A 20915-nucleotide genomic window follows, 5' to 3' on the forward strand; every position below is an offset into this window, starting at 1 on the left:
GTATGTACTGCAAATCGGGCACCAGTAACCACTTTATTTTCTAAGAGCTCTGCACACATCTCACATAGAGATATTTATTATTATTAATGTAGACTTCACAGACCAGTATTTTGTAAGAGCTCAGGGATGTTATTTTCCACACACTTTTCAAAGTAATGACGATATTAATAGTACTAATATGCTTAATATAAGCTTCACAGGCCGCATTTGTAAGAGCTCGGCGATGCTATTTTCCACACATTTTCTAAAGTAGAGACGATAGTATTTTTAATATTAAATTAGACTTCACGACCAGCGCTTTTTGTAGCGACTTTGCGAATATATATATTTTGTACTTCACCTGGCACTCACCACTGTCACCGTGCAATGAAGGCGCGCGGCTGCACGGGCATTTCGCTATCTGCTCCGGTGCACCACACCCGACAGATGCATGCGCGCACGATAGATAATTGTCTTAGGCAATTTAAATTGCATGTAAAGTATGTTTTTGTTTGGAAATCTGATAATAATATATTATAGCAAAGCCAAAACGTTAGTATCAACTTTTTAATATGTTTCTAAATAATAAATACCAGCCTTATATTTCCAAGCTATTGGCTAATATTTGGACGCAAGTAATTGGTTAAAACAAAATATTTTGCTAACATACGCACGTTTGCAAAATGGTGGGCCCTACGTGCAAGCTTTAGCGCCCTGTCCATAATGGCCGAGATAAGAGCTCGGTTGAGTCACGGATGGCTATAATGTGTACCCGCCGCGCGCGTATATATTGCTTTGAATACTGCTAACAGACGCCTGATCAGCTTGCCTGTATCACCGCGGGTATGACCTGTGCCCGAATAGTGACGTGCTGGATCATATAGACGGATACATCATAATCGTAGGTACAGTAGGCTAGCACGACGATACAAAAGTACCGAGATCGCAGCAGTAACCCAGTGCATGGGTGCTGGCTATCACGACAACACCCATTGGCGGCATTGCGGGATATGCACGGAGACATCAAATAGCACGCCGAGCTGATAAGTAGGCAGCGAAAGTACTCCATCTAATGTACATGAACTATTATTCAATTCAAGTCTAACCATCACTACGATCTGATACTCTGCCTACAGCCATATATCTTCGTATGTTGCAGCCGGTCAAAAGAATGTGCACGCAGTGGTGCCTCTTCGTCCGATGAGGACGAGGTCTTTTGTCGTACATATCGGACCCAGTATAATGTCAGTCGGAAAGGATTTACGCCACTCTGTCAGTCAGAAGCTATACAAATAAATCAGAAAGTACGTCAGCTATGCAAGTAAGATAAATGCATGCGGAAGATAGTGGAAATACCCTTCAGTTACATCACAAACAGCTCAGCAGAATAATTTCAAAGCATAATATTGATGTTTGTGGCGACCATCGGCATATACTACCTATCCTAAAAGATACTTCGCGCGCGGAGCTGATTAACATTGCTCTATTCGACCGAAGCAATCGGTGATATGTGTCGACTGCCTCACGGCGATACCGTGCAGATGGATAAAATACGTTTGAGTAGGCGTACTTACTCTAGCTACACTGGGATTCCTCACCGATCAACGTATATTTCGTAGCATCATTGATACTGACCCGTCTTCCGTACAGCATATATTAGCTTTGCAACCACGCGCGCCTCCGATTCGTGTCATTTTGGGAGCAATGCGCTCAAACGAGATTATAGACAAAACCTTCCCGGATAAGACGGTGCTCTTCTTGCAGATCACGTTAAACCCTGGTCATGTCTACAATAACATGTGAGCACTAAGGATACTGTGTGCGGTGCTGTTTTGGAGCATAATATACGTAGATCACAGTATACATGTACTATATGTTGCTTCGCTTTGAGTAGAAATTCTAAGCCCACCGCAGCGCAGCGGAGGTGGTCGGCCCTCTCTACACCAACCAACCATGCCCTAGCGTCCGCGGAGCGGGCGCCCAGAGCGCTAGTCTTAAACATCTACTGCAGCAACCTGTCTGTCCGTCACACTAAATTGTCGTGCCTGTCACGCTTTTCCGGACAAATCATTGGATAAAATAATTTAAATATTTCTACTGGCTGCCGAGCGCAGCGAAGGTGGCTTTAATTGGTTAAAACTAGATTGTGTTGTTGCATCAATAAATTCATGTGTTTCCCAGTTTACATATGGGGATTTGCACAAGGCTGTACATTATCCAAAGGCATCGTTTAAATATTATATAACTTTTTTATAATGCATGTTGCTATTGATATTTGAGTACTAAACGGAGGGCAGGGTGCCTATCGTACACGTTAGCATGCGTGTTTCCGAGGACATGGTTTAAGTATACTAAATTCTCTGTACTCAGTAGGATCTGCGTGTTACACTGACTAAAATGATAATTTCAATTTTTTTACTGTAAAAATATTAGCATTAATAAGTTATCTGAGTGGGTTTCTGGTATTGCTAAATCGTATATGTTACATGTACAGCAGTAGCCGGTCGTGTGGACTGGTCGTAAGAACAAAGCTGTGCTTATAAACGTTGTCACTTGATTCACAAAGATAGATTGACGTGTGAACAAAAGAAGTTATATGTGATGATGACAATTACTACTGTGAGCGAATTGAACTTGACCATTGTTTTCTAAGCGGGTTTTTAGACAACAACATTCTGATACTTATTAATAGGTAGACGCGCAGCGGTAAGATAACAGCACAACATGAGAGGTGTCAATTATGGTTACTATAAGTAGGCCCGTAAAGAAACGTTTATCAACTTAAAGCCTAATCTACGTTTAACCATCCTGACATCATCGTTTAAGTATCAAATAAAAATACCGCCGTCAACAACAACAACAGCAAGGCGTCTTGCGACGCATCGTTATATCCAAAGGCTATAACCATAACAGGCACAGATTCGAGTGTCTAATGACTGATTCTGAATCAGCACAAAATGAACACACTTCAATGCATAAAAAAATGCTACAGCTTGAATATTTTTATTAAAAAATCAAATCGTAACACTTTTAATTTTCTTTCAAAGTAGCGAGTTTGGTATGCGAAGTGGTTAATAGTCAGTTTATTACAAGCTTAACCAGGCAGTACAAGCGGGTATTTGATGCAAGCTGGACAGATATTCTTTGTATTGATGCAATTTAGGTTTCAGAAACGGCCCGTGAAATCGAGCACGACGCTGAACTAAATATATTATTTAGCGTTTTTAGACTGAAGTGCAGGTGCTTCTGGGTGGAAGATTAAGACAGTGATAGCCAACAACAATAAAGAGACTTTGCCAAGATCACTAGCGTAAGCGTTTATGAGCATGGTAAGTATGTGCTAGGGGTTCAGTCTTTTGTACCGGTAGAAATGTATACACGGCTTACTGGGAACTCAGCATTTTGTAGCAAATGAAACGCAGATTTATGAAATTTAAGAAGTCGATTTAGGCACACGGGGGACTCAGAGGATTTAGACTAATTATCCCGCCGAAGCGAAGCGAAGGCGGGAAGGCAAAAATCTAAAGTAAACCTAAATTACCGCCGCGTAGCGGCGGCGCTCGGCTAGTCACAAACAACACGGGGGATAACGAGTCACCTTGTTAGGTTACAGTGGTGCTGGAAAAAAGGGCCATCGTCCAACGTGCTGTTCGAAGTGCCAGCGTCGTGTTTGCCAGCAGGGGTCGGATTAGTCGGTGTCGTCGTCAGTCAGGAAGGTTTGCAAAACCTGAAGTAGTTTGTGCCTGTCAATCGTGTCAAAATCCCGAGAGAGATCAATACCAAGGATATGGATGGTCTCGCGGTAGCGTTGTGCGCGTGCACACAGCCACCGGTCTGTCCATACAGTATCTGCCGTGCTGCGGTGTTTCCTGAAGCCGCATTGATGGGGTGAGAGAAACTTTACCACAGCCGGAGAAATTCGGTTGAAGACGAGGATCGACACAACCTTTCTAATGCTGTTAAGGAGCACGATGGGGCGTAGACTGGAGCATTCGCCTCTTGGCTTGTTGGGTTTGTGGAGGCAGAGCAGTGTGCCTTCGCCGAGGTCTAGTGTCTCTCCTCGCTCGAAGCTTGAGCTAATAAGCTCTGCTAAGCGGGGTGACAGTGCAGTAGTGCCGTATTTGAGCAGTTCTCTTGGGAGCTCGTCTGGGCCAGATGCCCGGTTGCTGCGAAGTCGACGAAGAGCTCTTGAGATTTCATCTGCCGTGATAGGTGTTGTTAGGCCCCGCGCCTCGGTATCTGGCTGGACTGAGTCTCGAGTGGGAATACAGAACTGTTCTTGAAAATAGCTGTGTATAAGAGCGTTAGGGCGACGAGGGTCAAGAATGTGCTTACCTGTAGCGTTCGTGAGGAGCAGTGGAGGGGTGCGGGTGCGCGTGACGTCTCGGACTGCTTCAAACATACGAGCGGATAAACTGAGCTGTTCAAGCCGCGCGATCTTGTTGTCGAGTGCTAGATTGGCTAGTTCACGGCATCGAAATTGAAACATTTGGTGCAGAAGATCATTACGTCACGTCGGAGGGCGCCTGTGTCTACCTGGCAGTCGGTGTAGATGCGGAGGCGAAGTGCACGCTGTTTTACTGTGAGGGCTGCGAGGGCTGGATCGTCGTATCTCTTGTGTTTCGTGGGCGTAATACTGACGCCGATCGTAGCTTCTGCTGTATGCTGGATTGTATCCATTATCGCCTTCCACTGTAATTTGATTGGGGCATTTGAAACGGGCCCCAATACCTGCCGTAGTGCCTTTGTGAATTTGTCTTGTATGTCTTCGTCATGGACAAGTGAATCGCGAGCTATTCTCATAGGTGAGCCGTGTGCTTCATTTGACGAGAATCGCATGCGTGCCGTCTGTCGCGTTAGCACGAAGTCGGCCGTAACCAGTTTCTGGTCCGAGGTAGCCACCGTTTCACCCCATGATTGTGCGTCCATGCAGAATTTTCTGCAGCTCTGTTGGCAGAGAATGTAGTCGATCTGATTGTATATGCAGTGCTGCTAAATGCGCTGGCTCCATGTGGTCTTGTGTTTTGCGCGCTTTTGGGAATCTGTGTTAGTGGCAAAGAGTCTGTGAGTGTAACAAAAGTCAGCAAATACATGCCCGTTGCGGTTTCTGATGCCGCAAGCGTGGGGTCCTAGAAATGTCTCTCCTGAAATTTTGCGTCCCAGCTTCGCGTTGAAGTCGCCCGTGATCATAGTGATGTCGCGTCTCGCAAGCTTATCAAGAAGGCCGCCCAGGTCAGCGTAGAACTTGTCTGCGTCTGTGAGTGGCCGACCACTATGAGGGGAGTATACTGATACAACGTTGATGCGGTCAGTGTGCGGCAGCATGAGCTGGAGAACCCCGATGCGATCACAATGTGCTCAGTATCGTCGGAGGTATGGGCGTACTCGAGGCGAGATTGCGAAGCCAATGCCATGGCGTTCCTGAGTGGCTGGAATGGTGAGCAGTGTGTATTTGCCGTCTCCAATCTTAAACCGGTCGAGAGCCGGTAGCTTGGTCTCTTGGAGTCCGAGGATGTCGATGTTGTAGCGCTCTAGGTCTTGAGGAAGTGCTTTCGGATCGAACCTAACGATTGGACATTAAACGTGCTTACGCGGAGGCGGTTAGTCTGGGAAGGGCGAAATGGACGTGGACGAGGTCTTGCTGCGTCGACTGATGTTGCCGGAGGGCGTATTTGGAGACTCGCTAAGGACTCGCAGACGCCCGAGAGCGTCTGCCAGAAGCGCGCAGCTAGCATTATGCTGACCACGCGTTCCGGGGGAGGACGTCACCCCAACCCCGCCAAAAATTAGTACGACAAGTGCTAGGAAAATAGAAGAAAGCCTCTTGTCTCACTGAAAGTCATGCACTTTAGAGCGCTCCCCAATTATCATCTGCGCTTTTACTGGCTTCCAGAGTACGTTTAATGAGGCCCTACGTAGGAGCGGAGGTCCTACAATGGCCCCTAAATCGGAGAAGTGTTTTGGATAAAGTTGGCGAGACATCTTATTATGATAAAATTATATTTCCTCTGGAAATATTGGACCAGGTCGCACTTAAGTCCGGTCCTGAAACGAATGCCAGTTATGTTTTTCGGCAAAAACCCTCGTGTGTGTGATTGGTCAATTTCCCATTTAAGATCCATGATTGGCTGAAATTTGTTTATAAAATGGTTTGTATGCAAACTGATTATCAGTTCTTGGCACTATAATATTATTCCTCTGTCCGAAAATATAAGCGGCAAGAGTGGTCGGAAATAATTTTAACAATCAGAAATCGTTAAACAGGAAATTGATTGAACGAAATTACTATTCGGATTACTTTTCTGGTCGAAGGTCGGCCACTTGGTCGCAAAGATATGATGACGCAAAGTTTAAGGTGCCAAATTGGAAATAAATAGTCTTCGCTAGGCCGTCATTTTTAAATTGGGTAGCATGAAAACTTGTAGAGACGTAAAACTTGCAATCGTCTATTGAATGGTGCTATTGGTAGCGCGAAACTCGGTTTTGACTCGGACCAGCAGTGGTTACCAACAATAACAGCAATGGTATGAGCGCACTTAGCCGAAATACAGCGGTATTCTTTAATTACTTGAATTTGTATGGGAGCCGCTAACAGTTTCAGACACAGTCTTACACTGGTAGCCCGCTTTTATTTCCGGACAGAGGAAGGTTCCAATTACTTCTGGTACTATATGACCAGATTAAGCTCATTTTCCTCTTTGTCTAAAATAATATGGTATATGTATTTTGTATTACAAGGCCACCTGATTTATTAAAAAAATAAACCGTTCGATTATTACATGTAATGGTGCGAGTGATTGTGCTGTGAGCGAGACGAAAAAACGTTCTTTCACTAGAATAATCGTACCTTGGAGGAAGTGATGAACTCATGCAATTACCGTTGGTAGTTTTATTGTAAAACTCGTAGAGCTTACAATTATCGATAAGACAGTGTTGCTGCGAGCAAGTACAGTTGTGTACAGTACACAATATTATAGTCAATTATCGCCAAGTTTGCATAATATAAAGTAGTATTATCCAATTTCGCCAAGTTTTGCCTTTTTAAATCATCCACATACAAATTTCTTGCTATTTGAGAGCATCTTAAAGCAACTCCCGAGCTGCGGAACAGCACCTAAGGTGGGAATACTATTAGTAGTATTTAATGCCGCCGAGTGAGTCATGGGGAAGTTCCACAACGGTTCAATCGGCTGATTTGGACGTTGACTAGAACTCGCAATATGCTCTGTATTATGATACATGTACATTAATAAATTACTTATTTCAGCAATAAGTAATCCTGAACGCTCGCTTAACACCTTGAGACCCGAGCTGTTTCGGCGCAAACTCTAACCGAATCCTTAGTCTCTCAAACGTGTATGTGGGGAGAAGGGCTTTCATATTAATTCCTTCATGTTTTACTAACATGTATAGCGCATAGCCGCACTAAAACCCTAAACCTGGAAGACTGTCTCTCCTGTTATCTTGTACCTTCATCTTGTCGAAGGCCCGAAAACGAGCGATATACACTTTAGTCATATTAGCGTGTATAGTAGACTACAAAACCGGTACCTGCATGTGTGACAGGAACTGGTAAGGTTGAACAAGCTTGGTACATAACTAAACCAATGGAACATATGCAGTCAAGTTCAATATCGTAATATTGAGGGCATACAAAACCTAAGTAAAAATTTACGATCGACGCCTTTGATCAGTCAGTCATCTCAGCATCCGGAGCGCGGCGAGCCCGCTTTGGCTGATGCAAGCCGCTCGTCGTGGTTTCATCTCCGATATTAATGCGGTTAAATACCTGTACAAGTATGTGTACAAAAGACCCGACATGGCTATACTCACTGTGGAAGAAGTCCGAGGAGGGCAGCAGAGTGCGCGTCGAGAACCAAATGAGATTCTACGTTTCTTGAGCGCCCGGTACATTTCTCCGGTGGAAGCTTGCATGCGCCTGCTCGATTTCACAATTCAGGGGAAAACCCATGCGGTGACACAGCTAACGGTTCATCTCGAGTCAGGCCAGACAATTTGCTTTCGCGAGACAGAAACCCGGAGGCGGTTTTGGAACGTGGAAGTCACACGATGCTGATCAGATTCTTTGAGTTGTGTGCGAGTGAAGAGCCTCAGAATCATATTGCCAGGACGATGTTGTATCAGGATATCCCCAAAGAGTTCTGCTGGAAAGCGCCGGAGAAAGGGCAACCGAAAAGGTGGGTTCGCCGGAAACAGTATCAAGCTGCTGTTGGTCGCATGATTCACGTGTCTCCTCGAGATATGGAGCGGTTCTACCTTCGGCTACTGCTCTGTCAGCGTAGAGGTCCAACGTCGTTTGAGGACTTGAGAACGGTTAACGGAATTGTCTGCCCAACATTCCAAATTGCGGCGCGGGAGGCTGGCTACTTGGAGAATGACAACGAGTGGGTTTCGTGGTTGACGGAAGCGGCTGAGTCCCAAATACCGTAGGAACTACGCCAGCTCTTCGTCACCATTCTGGTGTATTCAGCTCCAGCAAATGTTGGTGTTCTATGGGATCGTTTTTTCGCGGATCTTTCCCAAGACTTCGCACGCAAACATCAGGCTTTGATGGACCCCTTCAAGTCGGCGTTGGTCGAATTTGAAACGCTGATGAACATTCAAGAACTACTTCAATCGAGTGGGTATGCGGTAGCTGACTTCGACGAACTTCCTCAGTTGGGGTCGTTCCCAACATTGATTCGTGAAGCGCTTCGCCAAAACGGATTACTACGACGCGAGCTCACTGGATACGATGCGTCAGCTTTGGAGGCGATTACAAACACAGAAGATCAGCTTAACGAAAGCCAGCGGGTGGTTTACGACCAGATTATTGAAGCGGTTGAATGCCCGGAGGAAGGCAAGAAACTATTTTTTTGTCGATGGCCCGGGTGGTACTGGAAAATCTACACTGCTTCGAAACATACTGGCCAAAGTCAGACTCTCGGGGAAAATCGCCATCGCTGTGGCGTCTAGCGGTATTGCCTCGCTCTTACTTATGGGTGGTAGGATAGCGCATTCTACATTCAAGATCCCTTTGAAATTGAACGAGAGCTCGACGTGCGGTATCAGGAAGAACTCCCATATTCAGGAGTTGATCAAGCATGCAAGTTTGATTATTTGGGACAAAGCACCTATGGCTCATCGCCACGCATTCGAGGCAGTAGACAGAACACTGCGGGACATACTTGATTACGATACTGAGCCTTTTGGGGGGAAAGTGTTTGTACTTTCGGGAGATTTCCGCCAGATTCTCCCGGTCGTTAAGAATGGAACACCCGTCGAGACAATTGACGCTTGCCTCAAGCCGTCTAGGCTGTGGCCCCAATTCCAGACGTTCCGTCGTACGGAAAACATGCGAGTGCGCACAGCTGATACTGCAGACACAGCTGAAGAAATGGCTGCGTTCTCCGAGTTCCTGCTGCAAGTCGGGGAGGGAAGGCATGATGTAACTCCTTCCCTAGAAAGCGATTACAAGAAGATCCCGCGCGATATGCTGATTGAGAATCCTCCGGTGCCAGAGGACGATGACCAGGAAATTCGTCCGGGCGTTATTCGAAGAGGCATGGATCGGATCATTGACGAGATGTATGGCGAGATTAATAACCCCGAGGTTGCTACCGACGAGTAAATCGCTAACCGAACGATCCTCACGACCACGAACGCAATCGTGCACCGCATCAATGAAGCGGTGACCGATCGATTAACGGGACAGGCGCGAGAATACATGTCTTCCGACTCTGTACAAGACGACGGTGACGGCAATTTCTTCGAGCAGGAGGTACTCCACTCGATGAATATCAGTGGAATGCCTCCCCACAAGTTGACTCTCAAGGTAGGAATGCATATCATGATGATGCGGAACCTAAATCCAGATCTGGGGTTGTGCAACGGAACACGGCTTCGAATTGTGGCCCTCAAGCCACATGTCATCCACGCCACAATCATGACCGGTGAGCGACAAGGGCAACATGTGTTGATTCCCCGCATTGTTTTCATCAGTGACGGAGACATTCGGAGCTTTCCGTTTCATTTGAGACGCAAGCAGTTTCCTGTCCAACCGGCCTTTGCGATGACGATTAACAAGGCGCAAGGACAAACGGTGCAGTACTTGGGGCTGTATCCTGCTACGCCTTGCTTCTCCCACGGGCAGCTGTACGTTGCGATGTCGCAAGTTACTTCAAGATCAAGATTCAAGGCGCTGGTCGAGTACCCAAAGCTGGAGGAGGAGGATGGGGTCTACGCCCAGAACATTGTCTACAGGCAGATCTTTGGTTCGGAGTAGGAATGTTCAATTTCGTATGCATTTAATACATCACGTTTACATAAATCATGTTTACGCCGGAGCGCAGTGAAGGCGGGAGCCCATTTCTCCTTGGACTAAAACCTGCCACCTCCGCCGCGTAGTGGCGGCGAACGGCTAGTCCTAAAGTATCAAGGCTAGCACGGTGTCTGTCCGTCCGTCACACGAAACGCTCAGGTTTTTGAGCATTCTCATTGGCTGTCGAGCGGGGCCAAGGCGGCTTCGATTGGTTAAAACTGAAATATTTAGCTTACATTAGTAAATTCATGTGGTTCACAGAGCACATATGGAGATTTGCACCAGGCTATCCATTATCCGATGGCGGCATCGCTTTAAATACTACGAAGTTTTAATTTGTACTATTCTAAAATGGGAAGTTGCTTTTAATATTTTGAGGGCTACTTATTCTCAAATGAAATATCCCCTAAAGACGCTTCCCATGCTGCGAGGTGCTTAGCGTACACGTGTGTTTTCGAGGCCATACTATTAATACACAAAATATTAGGTTTTGTATAGTTTCTACAAGAAACAATGACTAAAAGAATAACTACAACTGTTTTGTTGTAGACATATTAAAAACATACTGAGCTGCCAAATAGTAGTACATGTACAACAGAAGCTGGCCGTAAGAACTGGCCGTAAAAACAACGCTGCTCATAAACGCTGTCACTTGAGCCATAAATATAGATAGTTTTAGATTGAATAAAATGATCTCATAGAATAAAGTGAACTCATATGTGTTGCTGCTGTAAGCCATTGTTTCTAAGAGTTGTTTAGACAGCAAAATCCGATACTACTTAGCTGGCGGACGTGTCGTCGACAGGGGCGTAGGATACAATTTTAAATGGGGCGGCAAGACAATAACAAAACACGAGAGGTGTGAATTATAGCTGATTAAGTAGACCCCATAAAGAAACGCTAATACACTTGGAGCCTAAACGACGTCCAATAATCCTGGAATCAGCGTTAAATTATCAAATAGAATACACTACCGTCAACAGCAACAGCAGCAAGGCGTCTTGCGACACAATATCCAAGTGCTTCAATCATAACTGGCACAGACTCGAGTGCTAATTCTGAATCTGCACAAAATGAACGCTACATACTTTAAAAAAAGTACTTTTTGATCTTTTTTTTAGCTTTCATTGAGTTTAATGAGAGAAGTGAACAATTTTTAGTTTCGTACAAGCTGAAATCATCAGGTAAGTAATACAAGCTGGACAGGCCATTACTATTGTTTGTGCTGATGTGAGCTAAGTTTCATAGCGGCTCAGGAACGGCCCATGATATCGAGCACGACGCTAAGCTAAATATATTGTGTGGCGTTTGTAGACATGCTTTTTGAAGTGCAGGTGATTCAGTGATAGCCGACAATAATAAAGAGACTGTGTCAAGATCACTACATGTAGAGAATTTTTTTTAAAGCATCGTAAGTATGATCGAGGAGCTCAGTCTTTTGTAGAAATAATTGCACGGCTTACTGGGAACTCATCATTTTGTAGCGACTGGTCTACATGAAACCCCGATTTATAAAATTAAAGAAGTCGATTTAGGCACATGGGGGTTCAGAGGTTTTGGAATAATTATCCCGCCGAAGTTAAGCGGAGGCGGGAAGACAAACATCTGCCACAAAATCCATATTACCGCCGCGTAGCGGCGGCGCTCGGCTAGTCCTAAACTATCAATGCTAGCACGGTGTCCGTCCGTCCGTCACACGAAACGCTCAGATTTTTAAGCCTTCTCATTGGCTGTCGAGCAGAGCAAAGGCGGCTTCGATTGGTTAAAACTGAAATATTTAGCTTACATCAGTAAATTCATGTGGTTCACAGAGCACATGTGGAGATTTGCACAAGACTATTCATTATCCGAAGGCGGTATCGATTTATTATTATAATACGAAGTATTTACTATTTTAATAGTGCAATGTTGCTTTACAATATTTGAGTGCTAAACAGAGCTACTTATTCTCAACTTCCAATGCTGCAAGGAGCTTAGCGTACACGTAGGAATGTGTGCTTCCGAGGGCATAATATTAATATGCGTAATACTCTGTACTCTATAGTTTCTGCAAGACTAAATGAAAACTACAAGTGTTTTACTGTAAACATATTACATTTATCTGAGTGTTAGGTAACGGACTGATCAACATGTATCAAATCGTAGGTCATGTACAGCAGAAGCTGGTCGTAAGAACTGGCCGGAAGAACAACGCTGTGTTAATAAACGTTGTCACTTGATCCATAAAGATAGATGGTTTTAGATTGAACAAAATGAACCCAAATGTGTTACTGCTGTAAATCGTTGTTTTCTAAGAGTTGTTTAGACAGCAAAATCCGATACTACTTGGCTGGCGGACGTGTCGCCGCCAGGGGCGTAGGATACGATTTTAAATGAAGCAGTAAGACAACATCAAAACACGAGAGGTGTTAATTATAGTTGGTTAAGTAGACCCCATAAAGAAACGCTGATAAATTTTAAGCCTGAATGACGTTTAACCATCCTGGAATCATCGCTACACTATCAAATAAAAAACACCGCCGTGAACAATAACAACAGCAAGCAGGTGTTCCAATAATAACATTGCAATAATATTATCACAGCCCTTAGAAATAAGATATTGTTCTTAACAGCGAAAAAAAAATAAACTGCAGCGAAAATAAGTTTTCCATATAAAAAGGTTGTTTTAGTTAAAAACACGGAAAAGTAAAAGAAAAATAAAATGGGAAAGACAATGTGAAAATAAGTTATTGAAAGTGATATCTGGCATCTCAAAAATAAATAATTAATTGTATAATATTGTATTCAAATTCTAAAACAATGATTAATTTGGAACACCTGACAGCGTCTTGCGACGCATTATCCAAATGCTTCAATTATAATTGGCACAGTTTAATGACTACTCTGAATCAGCACAAAATGAGCACTAAATGCATTAAAATGTACAAAATTGACTTTTTTTAGCTTTCATTGAGTTTGGTATGAGAAGTGATCAATCTTTAGTTACTTACAAGATTAAACATGCAGTACAAGCGGGTAAGTAGTGCAAGCTGGACAACACCACTACTATCTTTTGCGTTGATGTGAGCTCAGTTTCACGGCTTAGAAGCGGCCCGTCGTATCGAGCACAACGCTTAACTAAATATATTGTGTAGCGTTTGTTTAAAGGTTGTTTAAAGTGCAGGTAGTTTTGGGTGGAAGATAAAAATTACAGTGATAACCAGCAAAAATAAAGAGGTTGTAGTAAGAATCATGATTCAAGATCATTAGAAGAAATTATTTCTGGTCAGGAAAGCTTGGTGCTGACCCGAATTAATGAAATAAAAAATATCCAGGCTTAGCGTTTTTTATATTGATCCCACCGAAGCGTAGCGGAGGCGGGAAGGCCAGAACAAGTAGAGCTAAATCTAAACTACCGCCGCGTAGCGGCGGCACTCGGCTAGTTAATAATAAGGACAGCCTGGATTTAGTGACATCTGGACCGTATCCGGTATCTGCTGAGTGTTCAATAGTGACACCGTCGAGTCTTTTGCACCTTGGAGTCACCGTACATCAGGTGACCGAGTGTTCGTCGCTTGAGCGTCTTGACGGCGCCGCATCTTTGTTGACGGACGATTATCCGACTCTGGAGAAATCACTACACCACGGTTCCTACATGGCATAATGATTGGTTGCATTGCTGAAACCTCTTCGTCGGTCTCCGTATGTTTGCTGCTGCTTGCTTTTGTAGCTACAACCCCACGTGACCATAGCAGTATGTTAAAACAAGCCTTTTCAATAAATTACATTTTCAACTTTTTCTATTCTGCATTCCTGACTTTCTTCCGCGTGATATTCTGCCGCGTCGCTTGATCCTGCGTGACCTCTGCTCAGCTTCGTCTTAAGCCATGCAAAAAGCCCCCACTTTGCTTGCGCTCTCTTTTTTTTCGCACTTGCACTTCAGTTCCCCCGCCATTTCGTTGAGCCTAAATATGTTGCATTCATCAGCACGAGCATCTAACAGCTTCATCGTTTAGTATGAACGCACCGGGGATTCGTGCTCAAACTTGCGCTCCCTTCGGTTTGAAGCAGCTAATACGTAAACCAATGATAGAGAGGCTCCACGGCATTCAAACTCGAGTGAACTGCGGCTCAGTGAGCCGTGAATTTTACATTGCGGTACAAATTCACGAAGTTGCGGAAGGTGCTGAAAGCTGCTTAAAGCTACGGTGCTGAAGTTTCTTAAAGTGAAGCTGCTATAATGAGTGAGGGCTCGGCCACCATCACAGTCGACAAAACCATTGCTTAAAAAATGTAGAGCTACGCGCCATCATCGCCACGACCGGTAGATGAATACGCAGAACCTTCAGTACAAGCGCAGTGTAGGTTCTGCGTGTCAAGCTACCGATCGTGATATCTTAAACCACTATATCGTGCTTGTGTTTATTGCGTCGTTCGCGTGATGACATTGCTACGATATGTGTCATAGTGTGATTTCATATGACTATTGTTGATCGACACCTTTTGGTGCTTCGTTAATCTATCATCAATGATAGGAAGCTTGAAAACCTGGCTTGGATCAAAGCAGCCACAAGTCGCTAAAGCTTCCAAATACACATTAAAAAATGTTGGGGATAAAAAAATGTTGTGAAACCTTGATATATATATATCAAAGCGTTTAGGCTACATATTACAGTCTCTCGCTGTATTTCCTGTGTGACGGGGTCACATAGCACCTTGCGCTAGAGGAAGTTGGCTTCCAAGAGTATACAAACTCTCAATGAACGGCAGTTCACAGGTCCCTTTTTACCTAAAGGGAGCGGGGTAACCAATATAAGGTAGGTTGTAAACTGAGTATATTTATAGGTAGGCTAAGGTTGAGTTAAATATACAAACTATAAGTCACCTATAGAAAAGCAATGGCATCAGCCAGTGGTTGGCCTCGGACGACCTTGGTACCTTGTACCAAATATCCCGAAGTATGACGTGTCACACTTCATGTAACTAGGGGTGCACCTAGGGCTACGTACCCCGTTACATCCTCCCCCACTTAGGTTCGGTTTACCGACCAATCAGAATGAAGAAGTTTACGTCACAAACTTTCATTTTCAAAGTCGGAATACATCGACTTGGCCGCGCGAGCGCGGCGGAGGCTCACTTCACAGTTAGAGCCTCGAGCAGCAGTTTGAGCGCTCTTCTTCTTGGTCTCCGCATCAACCGTTACCATACCCCGTGGCACTGCGAAGAGCGGTGCGAAGGCACGCTCCAGGGCTGATGTCGGAAAGGCGCAAGCCAAGAGCACTAAGCCTCACGGCAAAGGCTCGGCACTCCAGGAGGCTACTAAGGTGGCCTCCGAGGCGATCGGCTCAGCTGGTGATGCGGTTCTGGGCAAGCGTACGAGCAAGCGCCGCAGTCCGTCACCCTCGGCTTCCCCAGACAGCCGTCTGAATCCTCGGTTCGCTGAACGTGAGTTCGACTCATGCAGGGAGGACGAAGCCGAGTCCGGGAGAGCGCACGATGCTCCTGTGGGCCCTACGGGAGGCACAGCCCAGTGCCCAGTGAGAACAAAGACGACAGCGTGCAGTCGCTCGCTAGTGATCACGGTGATCACAGCCCCAGGACGTCGGTGCGCTCTGAGAGCCCGGCCGTCAAGGTTAAGGGCACTCCCAAAGCTGGCGACGACGAGGAGTAGAAACCTCGCAAACGTATCTCGCTTTCCAAGGGTCTTGCGCGGGCTAAGGCTAAAGCCGAAGGCGTCAAGCCCTCTAATCAGCGTACGGCTTCAAAGTGTCCACTCCGCGAGGAGAAAGAGACTGGGTACTCCCATCGGACCCTCTTCGGTCCCTCGGATGAAGAGAACGAGAAGGAGGAGGAGGAGGAAGAGGAGGAGGGTGCTATTTCCCAACCCCGGGAGATCACTAAGGACCTCGACCGGCAGCAGGAGGACTTCCAAGCTGCCCAGCGTACGCATGGGGGTTCGGTGGTGGCACCCATCAGCCAGGAAGCTGCCATCAACTCAAGAGGGTATTGGCCTCCCGAGGAGAGCTCTGGGGCTGACCTCTTCCTGGAGCTTCTCGTCGCTCCTCGTGGACTTGTTGGTGGCCACACCTGTAGGGGCGTTTATGAACGTACCCTTGTCCAGAAGAAGCCGTTGTTTGCTGCCAACTTGGAGGCGGCTCGGTGTGTGCTTCTCGCGCCACACCGTATCCCTCTTAAGGAATTCATGACATGTCGTAAGAATCCCGAGAACCGGGGTGGTCTCTACCCTCTCTGGGGCTACCCCTGGGTTTTTTTCGAGAGCTGTTTCAGCTGGAACTCATGTGAGGACATGTTCTGGGCTTGGGTGGAGCCTCTCAAGTACTCACCCTCGGAGTTACGAGAACTCCATGAAGATCAGCTGCTGTCCCGCATCCTGAACCATCGTGATCTTCGTGTCCGGCTCGCCCACATGGTCAACAAGCGCATGCTGCCAAGGGACATTCTGAAGAGCGCGGCTTCTAGCGCTCACGATGAGCGGGGGTACGGAGTGTCGTCAACGTCCGTACCCCGTTCGGGCAAGAAGCCTCGGACTACTTATGAAGCTGCCGCCGCTTCTGTTCCCAGATTGCGACAGCCTTCGGGCAGTCAATCAGGAGCCGTTCAATTGGCTCCCTCTCGGAGTGGTCATAACCCCTCCACTTCACGAGGAGATGTCGCTTTACCGCGACGCCGTTGCTCCTGGAGGATCCGCTCCACGTGGTAGTGGACTTCTCCATTCCGGTCAAGCAGGGGCGGAGGTGCCCTCGTACGAGTACGAGTACTCGGCGCATCCCGAACGCTACTGTCGTCCGAGTGCTTCTCCTGCGGGTCCGACACAGGGCCCTGAGGTTGACCGCCTTCGTCAACGTGTCCTCGTGCTTGAGATTGCACTTGGCCTTGGGATTGGCGGTGATGCTGCCGCCCAGGCCGGCAATCAGGGCGAGCTCGCTCGTCTTGAGGGCCGCCTGGACCTGTTGGAGCATGATGTCGCGAGTCTTGATCTGCGGGTGGACCGACGGGCCTCTTCATCCGATCTGGACGAGGCCTTCCGCATGATCCGACGTATCGAGGCTCTGCCGCCACGTCCGGAGCCGCCTTCGGCGCACTCCCACTCGTACGCGTATGGTGCGTACCCGGCGTACTCTACGTACTCGGCGTATGGCTCCGGGGTCCGGTCCTACGGGGCCCTCCTGCGTACGGTCTTGACCGCAGCCTTGCCGTTCAGACCGAGGCTTGGGTGCCTGCTCCGACGCCCTCGCCGACGTCTGTGGCCGGCCCTCGCGTCGAGGAGCTGGGCCAAGGTGTGTCTGCGAGTCAGCAACCCCCTGCGGATCAAAGTACCGCTTAAGACGTCCAACATAGATCGTCGGGTGCGTCGTCATTGACTTAGGCAGGTCGATGGTGTACGACGCACCATGCCTGGCCAGGACTGCGAATGGTCCGATAAAGTGGTGCTTCAGCGTGTTGCTGCCGACAGAGCTGACAGTGTCTAGCGGTAGGTTCATCGTGTTTAATAGCACTAAGTCCCCCACTTTAAATACACTTAAGTTTCCTCTTCCATGTTTGTCAGAGTACTCCTTTTGTCTGTCCTGGGCCGCTGCCATGGCAACGCGGACCCTGCTGACAACGCTCAGCTTGGTATCCACAAAAGATTCTACTTGTTTCCGCAGTGAAACTGGTCTCACATGCGAGACCTGGGAGGAAAGGGCTTTCCGATCCTCTCCCCCACTTAGAATAGAGGCGTCAGTGTCTCCTCGAAGAGTGAGAGGCACTATGGGGTGACGGAAGCCGTTCAAATAGAATGGCGTGAACCCCGTGGACGCGTGACAAGCATTGTTGAGTGCAAACTCAACAACTGGAAGCTGCGCCGACCACGTACGTGGTGCGTCCGCGCACACATGTCCTCGAGCACTAGATTGACGCGCTCTGTCTGGCCATCAGTTTTTGGACGGTCCGCAGTGGACATCTGCAGATGAGTTCCCAGTAAAGGAAACATCATTTTCCAAAACGCAGCCATGAACCGCGGGTCTTGGTCCGAGACAATCGTCTCCGAGAGACTGTGATAGCGGAACACGCCATCGACGAACAACTTTGCGGTTTGTTCGCCCGTAACGGGAACGGGAACTGGAGCAAGATGTACCATCTTGCTCAGCCGGCACACGAACACCAAAATTCCGGTGTTGCTGTGTCTGTTGGCGGGAAGCCCAAAGATGAAGTCAAGATTCATCGGCTTCCAACAGTCAGCCGGTACGGGCAGGCTCTGTAGTGGAGCCGAAGGGTGCCCTGTGGGTTTGACCCGCTGGCATGTTTCACATGTCTTCACGTATCGGGCGACCAACTTGTACATGTGGGTCCACCAGAAGGCCTGAGAGACCGACAGGAAGGTCTTCTCGCGGTCCAAGTGGCCGCTGGAGGGCGCGTTGTGCGCGTCTGCGAGGATGTTAAACTTCGGATCCTCGTCGTTGGGTACGACCATTCGTGGAGGTTCATTGGGCTCCACCCGGTAATAGAGGAGGCCATCCTTCAACTCATATCAGTGGAGCCTCATCGTCCCGATACGCCATGCGTATCCGATCATATAGATCCGTTGATGTGGGCCAACTCGTAGTCTGGACGAGAGAGGGCGTCCGCAAGCACGTTGAGCTTGCCCGGTTTGTACTCGACGCGGAAGTTGTACTCCGCGAAGAAGGACAGCCACCTCGCCATTCGTGGGAGAGGTGAGGCGATTTTGTCGCCGTCCTCATGGATGCGTGGTCTGTGTAGATCACGAAGGGCCGTAAGCCCATAAGGTGAACCCGAAACTTCACAAGGGCATACTTCATTGCCAGGAGCTCTTTGTCGTAGACAGGGTAGTTATGCTCGGCGGCTTTGAGCTGCTGGACTGGAACGAGATGACTCGTTCATGGCTCAACCGTGTCGACCTGCAGCAGTGCACACCCGATGGCGTAGTCGGAGGCATCGCAGACGACGCTAAACGGCTTCGTCTCGTCCGGCAGGGCCAGGACAGGGGCCTCTTGGAGACTGGCATTGATGCTGTCAAAAGCATCCTGGTGCTCTTGGTCCCAGCGCCAGTCGACGCCCTTCTAAAGGAGGCCCGACATGGGCTTAGCAAAGCCCGCGTACCCCGCGCTGTACTTGTGAAGGTAGTTGGCCAAGCTCAACCACTTTCGAAGATCCTTCTGGGATCGGGGCGTCGGCCATGCTGCTATGGCCTTGACCTTGTCTGGGTCAGCCCGAACGCCCACGTTGCTTACGAAGCAACCGAGAACTTTAATCTCTGGTGACGCGAAAACGCACTTGTCGATGTTGGCGTAGAGCTTGTTCGCTCGCATTACGTCCAACACTCGACGGAGGTGTCCTAGATGCACCTCCACGGCCGTATTGCCTCCCTCGGCACGGCTATGGACGAATATGTCGTCGAAGTACGTCTGTACGAAGGCGCGCAGTGGCCTGAACAATTGCGTCACCAGGCAGTTTAATGTCGCCGAGGCGTTAGACAAGCCCTGTGGCAACACGAGCCACTCCCAAAGCATGCCGCTTGGGGTGCTCACCGCGGTGAGAGGGATGTCGCTCTCGCGCATCAGGATCTGGTAGTATCCATCTACCAAATCCAGCGCACTGTACAGTACGCTTCCGGTCATGTTGTTTAACAACACATCCTTTCGTGGGATTGGTGTTTGGGCCGGCACCGTCGCGTTTTTCAGCTTGTTATAAGCATGAACTAGACGCCACGTTCCTTTCGGCTTCCGAACGTAGAAAGTCGGCGTCGATTGCGGGGACTGTGACTCCCGCACCATGCCTGTCTTCGCCTTCGCAGCGAATAAGAAGCATCAATGACCTCGCACTGTTCGCGCGGGCGAGGCCATTGCCTCGTGACACAGTACTTTGTGCCAGGCACAAGATCGATCTCATGCCGTACACCTCGATCTGGTGGGAGCTGGGTCAGTGGGTGTTTGTTCACCACGTCCGCATATTCCGTCACCAAAGGATACACCGGATCCTTGGGGTTCTTAAGGATCTCAGAACCCAAGCGCGTCTGACGCTGCTTGTGTAGGTCTTCCCGGACGTTCTCGTCCTGGAGAGAGGAGGAGTTCAGCTCCTACCGAGTGGTCTCAGGTCTCATGAGCACCATCTCGGCACCTTTCTAGCCTTGAGGTTGGCCAGGAAAGACTCGACCGTCATCATCGAGGTTCAGTATCTCTGCAACCTCTGGCAACGGCTCCAAGTGGACACCCGATGCCTTGATGGGTCAACCGGTCTCGCCATCAAATATGTGATAACACTCTTCCACCTGCCTTATCGGAGGAGCCGGGGCCCTGGACTCCGAGTCGCTTGTAGCGACGTCGTCGTCGACGGCGACCGTGACGTGGAACTTTGCTACCCACGTCTGGGGATGTCGGAGCGCCGACATCTGAGGCACTCGAGGCCTCGTGTGGCACTATGTTACCCACATAGAAAGCGTATCTGACGTCTTCCTCTTCAGTAAAGGTCTGGGTGACCGTGTGTGGAACTCTGTTACCCACCTTGAACACGCTATTACCAGCGTTCGTGACAGCTGCAGCTGTCTGTGGAACTATGTTACCCGCTTGTGGACCTAAGTTACCCACTTGGCTAGCGCCTCCTCTGGGCGCCGCCACCA

Source organism: Phytophthora infestans, genomic scaffold (assembly GCF_000142945.1).
Source record: "Phytophthora infestans T30-4 supercont1.4 genomic scaffold, whole genome shotgun sequence".
NCBI lineage: Eukaryota > Oomycota > Peronosporomycetes > Peronosporales > Peronosporaceae > Phytophthora > Phytophthora infestans.